At 48.8% G+C, this 6000-nt stretch overlaps 1 protein-coding gene across 4 annotated transcripts in view; it reads right to left on the reverse strand.

Annotated features, from left to right (window-relative positions):
* FAT2 (FAT atypical cadherin 2) overlaps positions 1-5735 on the reverse strand; it is an 88561-nt gene extending 82826 nt beyond the window's left edge. For 3 of the 4 annotated variants that reach the window (XR_013531648.1, XM_035288894.3, XM_035288887.3), the window contains exon 1: positions 5572-5735. The gene's annotated coding sequence lies outside the window, so the exon portion shown is untranslated. Of the gene's footprint in view, positions 1-4647; positions 4790-5571 lie in introns of those variants that run through there. The other variant, XM_035288888.3, reaches the window with a different exon arrangement.
* Positions 5736-6000: the final 265 nt, after the last annotated feature.

Consider the following 6000-nt stretch of genomic DNA (forward strand, 5'->3'; position numbering starts at 1 on the left):
ACTCCAGGCTGGGCAACAGCTGTTACTTAGAATTTATGCACTCTGTCTTTGAATTTGTCAGACACTACCAGGACAGAGTAGAGGAGTGTACCAGGGATCCAATAGGGTTCTGGAATGTACACACTAAGAGTTGAGATTCCAGGAATTTTTCAAGATGTCATGATCCTCTGAGTCAATTCCCAAGACTTCAGGAGCCCCTAAATCTATAAAAGCAACTAACATTTAGAGAGTTCTTAGCTTGTTCTGACTATGCTAAACACTCTACATGCATCAACTCTCAGCAGCTCTGTGTGGTAGATAGCATTATACAGCTCTCAGAAATGTGCAATCATGTGTTAAGGTAACAGAGATGGAAAGTGTTAAGGCCAAGACTGGAACTCAAGCACCCCGGCTCCAGAGCTCACGTGCCATACTGATACCAATCTCTACTGCTCCCTCAGGCTAAGCTTCCAAGTGTCCAAAAGGAGCCATTTTGCACCATTGAGGTTTGCATTCGTTGGGAAGACCCTGAGGGGAGAGGATGCTGCAGGGATAGGCAGCAGCTCTGACACTGGACACGTGAACACATGCAGGCTAACACATGCTGACATTACTGCACCACTGGCATGTTTCATCCTGCTTGGCTTGTGCCCAGGCCAACTGCTGTGGGCACTGGAGCCAAATGGGAACCAGAGAATTCTCCTCTGTGAGCTCCCTGCCTCCAGCCAGTGGAAGGATAGATGGCATTTTCCTGCTGCCTCAGGTGGTCTTGCAGGGGCTGCACAGGAATGGAAAAGCAGACAAGGGAGGATTTCTTTCTTCTGCAGACTCCAAGCTGGCAAATGCTTATTACATTGCCCCTTTCAGGAAGAGATGGATTTTGGAAGATAATTTGTTAATCAGTGGGTAGTAGTGGAATATCAGGTGCTATGATCAACCAAGGGGGAAAAACAGGAGATCTTAGCCTTTTAATCTGACTCCTTTCCTTAAATTAGTGTTCCATCGCTCAGGCAGATAGATCTACCTAGCCAAAGCACTCTGACTTAAACTCCTTCAACAGTCCCCCAACGTTTATAAAATAAAAGCCATGCTCCTGAAATTACTTTCTTAAGTCCTTCTACTTTAAAGAAATATATGGAAATGTTTTCAGGTGCATTTATATATCTGGGACTTTGCTTCAAGATAATCTGATGGGGAAGAGTTGTTGGAGGTATAGAGGAAACGTAATTGTTGACCAGGCACAGTGACTCAGGCCGGGCGCGGTGCCTCACACTTGTAATCCCAGCACTTGGGGAGGTCAAGACAGGCAGATTACTTGAGGTCAGAAGTTGGAGACCAACCTGGGCAACACGGTGAAACCCTGTCTCTACTAAAAATACAAAAACTAGCTGGGCTTGATGTCACATGCCTGTAGTCCCAGCTACTCGGGAGGCTGAGACACAAGAATCACTTGAACCCAGGAGGTGGATGTTGCAGCATGTCACTGCTCTCCAAACTGGGCAACAGAGCAAGACTCCATCTCAAAAAAAACCCCAAAACCTCCACAAAATAAACATAATTGTTGAAGCTAGGTGCTAGGGCTTCTGTACACCATTCTGTTTACTTTTGTGTATGTATGTAATTTTCCTTCAATAGTATATTACATATAAGTGACATTTTTTTTTTGAAAAGGCCATGCTCCTTGGCCTGACATACACAAAAAAGATCACCTTCAGTGATCTGGCCCCACCTATCTCTCAGACCATGTCTCCAGATGTTCCCCACCCAGTTTACAGGTTCCTGCACACATCTGCTGCTTTAACTGCTGTGCCTTTGCATATGCTATTTTCCCTCTGTTAAATGCCTTTCCCACTTTTCTTTCCTTATTTAACTCTCATTCAGCCTTTAAAACTGATGATGTTCAGTGCCAACTCCTCCAAGAACTTCATTGAATCTATAACCCAGCTACTGTCACTCCTCTGGGTCCCCATGCCAGCCTGAGTTTGGGTGTGTTTTACTACCTACCTCCAGGTATTAAACCACCCATTTATGGCCCTGCCTTCACCAACCGTGAGTCTCTGGGGGCCTGACACATTGTAAGTGCTCATTAAGTGTCTATTAAGGTAACAGAACCATGTGACTTGCAGGGATTAACCTTTCTCAGTCATCTCCACACTGAAGACAATGACAACAACAAGAAGCAGTATAGGGTGATGTGGGCAGCTGTGCAGAGTAGGAGAGAAGGAGTTTGTGAAAGGGAATTGTGAAGTTCTCAATGACTTAGCCCCTCTCTGCGCAGGTCTAACCTGGTGACCTGCGCATAGGTGGGTTGATTCATTGAGAATTCTCTTTTCACTGTTTAAGTCTCATGCTCACAAATAGCTCACTGTTGAGTGCATGCCAACCCAGGCAAACTGGCTATGTGACTTTAGGCAAATAGTTCAAAAGCTGTGGTTCCATCTACAAAGTGGGAGCAATGATTCTTCAAGGGAGACGTCAGAGAATTCCCAAGGGTTCTTCCAGTTGTACAGTACAGCTATATGCTGACTCACTGGCAATAGTGATGGAGTGGTGTGTGTGTGTGTGTGTGTGTGTGTGTGTGTGTGTGTTGGTATATGTTGAGAGAGGGGTCTGATTGATGATGTTTTTGTCCCCTGGAGGGCAGTTCACAATCTAGAGCTCAACCTCATTGCTGATCCCACATTGCCTCCAGAGAATGTGGGAGCCATTCACTGGCCTTCAAGATTGACCTGTCGCTCACATAAAAAACAGGAACACCTCCTGAACTGGGCAAGGCAGAATGAGGCAGAGGCAAGTCAAAGATCTGCATAGTGGTGTGGCTTTCCCCACTGCTGTGTGACCTCCCTGGTGAGGCCTCACCATTACCATCTGTCTGACTCAGTGATCTCTAAGGGCCCTTCCACTCGATGGTGTCTATGACTGGATTGGGGCTAATACTTAGTCCTCCAGTAAGCAGCAGTTCTCATCTACGAGTTCAAAATGAAGATTCATTCATTCATTCGGCAGATAGGCAATGAGCTTTTTTTATGTGCCAGGCACTGTGCTGGATCCAGGCGCCAGAGCAGTGAGCAAGACAGACCCATGGCTTATCTTAGTAGGAGAGCCAATATTTTTAAAAAGACACAAATAATCAGTAATTATAGTTGTGATCAGTCTTAGGAAGGAACAGTTCAAGGTGCTGTGAGATGATACCCACTCCGGGAGGAAAAGAGAAGAATCCATTCTTTGATGAGTGTGAATGTAATAAAGAAGGCCCTAGGCATTTCCTGCATTCCCTTCCACGCACCCCCTCATTTCTCACATCAATTCTCTGTGGAAAGAACGATGATGATCCCCATTTTTCAAATGAGAAGCCTGAGTTTTCTAGAGAAGTTGAGGCCTAGGTCACATGGCTAATAACCAGGAGTTGGACCCACACTTTACTTTGTAAACTTGTGTATAAACCTCCATCATAAATGTGAGTATTAGTACTGTTAGTCCTAGAAATACTAGTGTCAAGGTTCCGAGCTAGCTCAGTTTGCATTCTAGGGGCCCAGGGATCATAGGAGGCTTTTAGAGGTCATGTCCATTGCCTCCTAAAATGAATCCAAAAGACAGGGTTCATCTAGGGGATGCAGGAAGGTCCCTAACTGTACCAACTCCATCTCCCCCTAGACACGCACAGGCTGTCTCTAAGACTTAGTGCCTGCCTGACAGCCTCTCCCACCTGGTCTTGCCTGGCCAGCACCAGAACAGTGCCACAGCCTGTCACAGAGCATCTGGAAGGAGAACTTCCAGGCCAAGGTGAGTTCAGTTGCACTTAGGGCAGAGTATGCAGGGAGCTGAGCAGTGGGCTAGCTGACATCATGAATTCAGCATCTTCCTGCAAGAAGTCTAACATGTACTCTATGGGGAGCCCTGGGGGAAGACCCTAGTTTGCCTCTTACATGGACATGGAACATTAAGCCTCTTAAGGTTCCTTATCAGCAAGACGGAGACAATCACTCCTGCTCTGTCTACCCAACGGAATAGATTCAGAAGGGATCTTGGCTGGGTGTGGTGGCTCACACCTGTAATCTCAGCACTTTAGGGGCCGAGGTGGAAGGATTGCTTGAGCCTGAGAGTTCAAGACCAACCTGGGCAACATAGTGAGACCCCCATCTCTACAAAAAACAATTTTTTAAAAAAATTAGCCAGATGTGGTGGTGTGTGTCTGTGGTCCTAGCTACTCAGGAGGATGAGGTGGGAGGATCATTTGGGCCCAGGAGGTGGAAGCTACAGTAAGCCATGATAATGCCACTGCACTCCAGCCTGGGTGACAGAGAGAGACCCTGTCTCAAAATAAATAAATATGTAATAGATAAATTAAGGGAGGAGGGGATCTTAACAAACATCCAACTGCCTTTTTTTATATGTTAAGACACAGGCCCAGAGAGGTAGGAAACTGTCCTAGGCCACACAGCCTGTGAGTCACAGAGATACGATTAGTGAAATTCTCTTCTCACTCTGCCCCACTGCCTGGATTTGAAACCTCAAAAATTCCAAAAGACAGGCTCAGCATAGTCCCCATAACACAGGAAGCAGTCAATGAGCGTAAGCTGTAATAGCTCTCCCGCAAGCAAGGCGTGTTCACCTGCCTGTCTCTGCTCCCCACCTGGAAAACAGGGCTGAAGGGCTGGAAACACCTACCTCCTAGCCTGTTCCTCTACCTTCTCCTCTCCCCTGAGTCCAGGCACCAGCTCCACATTGAGGCTGGGCACAGAGGCAGCCTTTCTGCGCCCTTGGCAAACCTCTGCACTGCCTCGCTGCTCCCCATGCTGCGACAAATGGCACTGCACCCGCTCTGAGAACTGAACTCTAGCCCAGTGGCTCTGCTCAGAGTTCCACTTTGGCTCTCCTGCCTCCGGAGATATGCCTCAGATTTCTGCTTTCCCCAAGACAGGGGAATAGGGCTGTTCCCACCCCAACAACTCCAGTGCTGCCTTGGGGCCACTCAGACTCACAGCCTTTCACAGTTCTTAGAGACTATGCATGTCCCCCCATTCTATGGTCAGGGAAGCTGAGGTTCTAATCTCAGCAGCTGCAGAGAGCCAGGGCTGGCCAGACTATCTGACTCTCCCTTAGCCACCAGGTAGCTTTGTTTGTGATAAGGTTCCTGTGCCCACCTGGACACACACAAGAAACCAGTGCCTCTCAGTTCCTGGTGCCAGCACTTCCCGGTAAAACTGCAGAGGAAATCTCCCCCATGTCCTCTTAAAGGCTTATCTCCAGAAAGCCCAAGTGGGGGATTTGATTCTTCCAGGACAAGAACCCAACTTCCCACACGTGCAAATATGACCTTCCTCCTCCACAAGATCACAGTCCCAGCCTTGTCCATTCCTGGGCCCCGATCCCCAGCCATGGGCTGGCTTCCTCACTGGCTTCTTTCAGTGTATCTGGATGATCCAGGCCCAGATGTCCCTGTCCTCCCTCTCTGTGCCTGCTCCAGCCATCTCCTGGTTCCTTCTCTACCTTCCAGAAGCCCCCAACTCCAGCCTGCTTTGGAACCAGATTCAAGAATGGATTAACTTTGCCGCCCCCTCCCGCATCTTCCCATCCTCCAGCAGTTCTTACCTGTGCCCTTCAGGTAGGGGTGGGTGCCCCAGAGCGGGCTGCTGGGCTGGCGCCCCGCTCACGAGGGCCAGGCTGACAGGCTCTGGAGGGAGGTGCAGAGACTCAGAGCAGGAAGGCACGCAGCCTGTAGCTGGAGAGGCTGCTGAGAAAGTTGGAGTAGGTGTGTCCCAGCCCAGGAGGAGGAGGAGGAAAAAGGAGGTGGGAGAATTGAGGCGGATCATCCCCTCCTGCCAGCTTTCCGACTCACGGAGAGGGAGGGAGGAAGCCAACTGGTTTGTGGCCCAGAACTCACGGTGGGGAATCGAGTCATGGAAAATGACGGCTGCAAAGGAGCTGAGAAATCAGGCCCATCTCCACCTCCCTTCTCAGTTCACTGAGGGATAAACTGAGGCCCTGGACAGGTAGGACTTCCCCAGGTCACACAGAGAC

The sequence above is a fragment of the Callithrix jacchus genome, chromosome 2, assembly GCF_049354715.1.
Source record: "Callithrix jacchus isolate 240 chromosome 2, calJac240_pri, whole genome shotgun sequence".
In the NCBI taxonomy this organism is placed as follows: domain Eukaryota; kingdom Metazoa; phylum Chordata; class Mammalia; order Primates; family Cebidae; genus Callithrix; species Callithrix jacchus.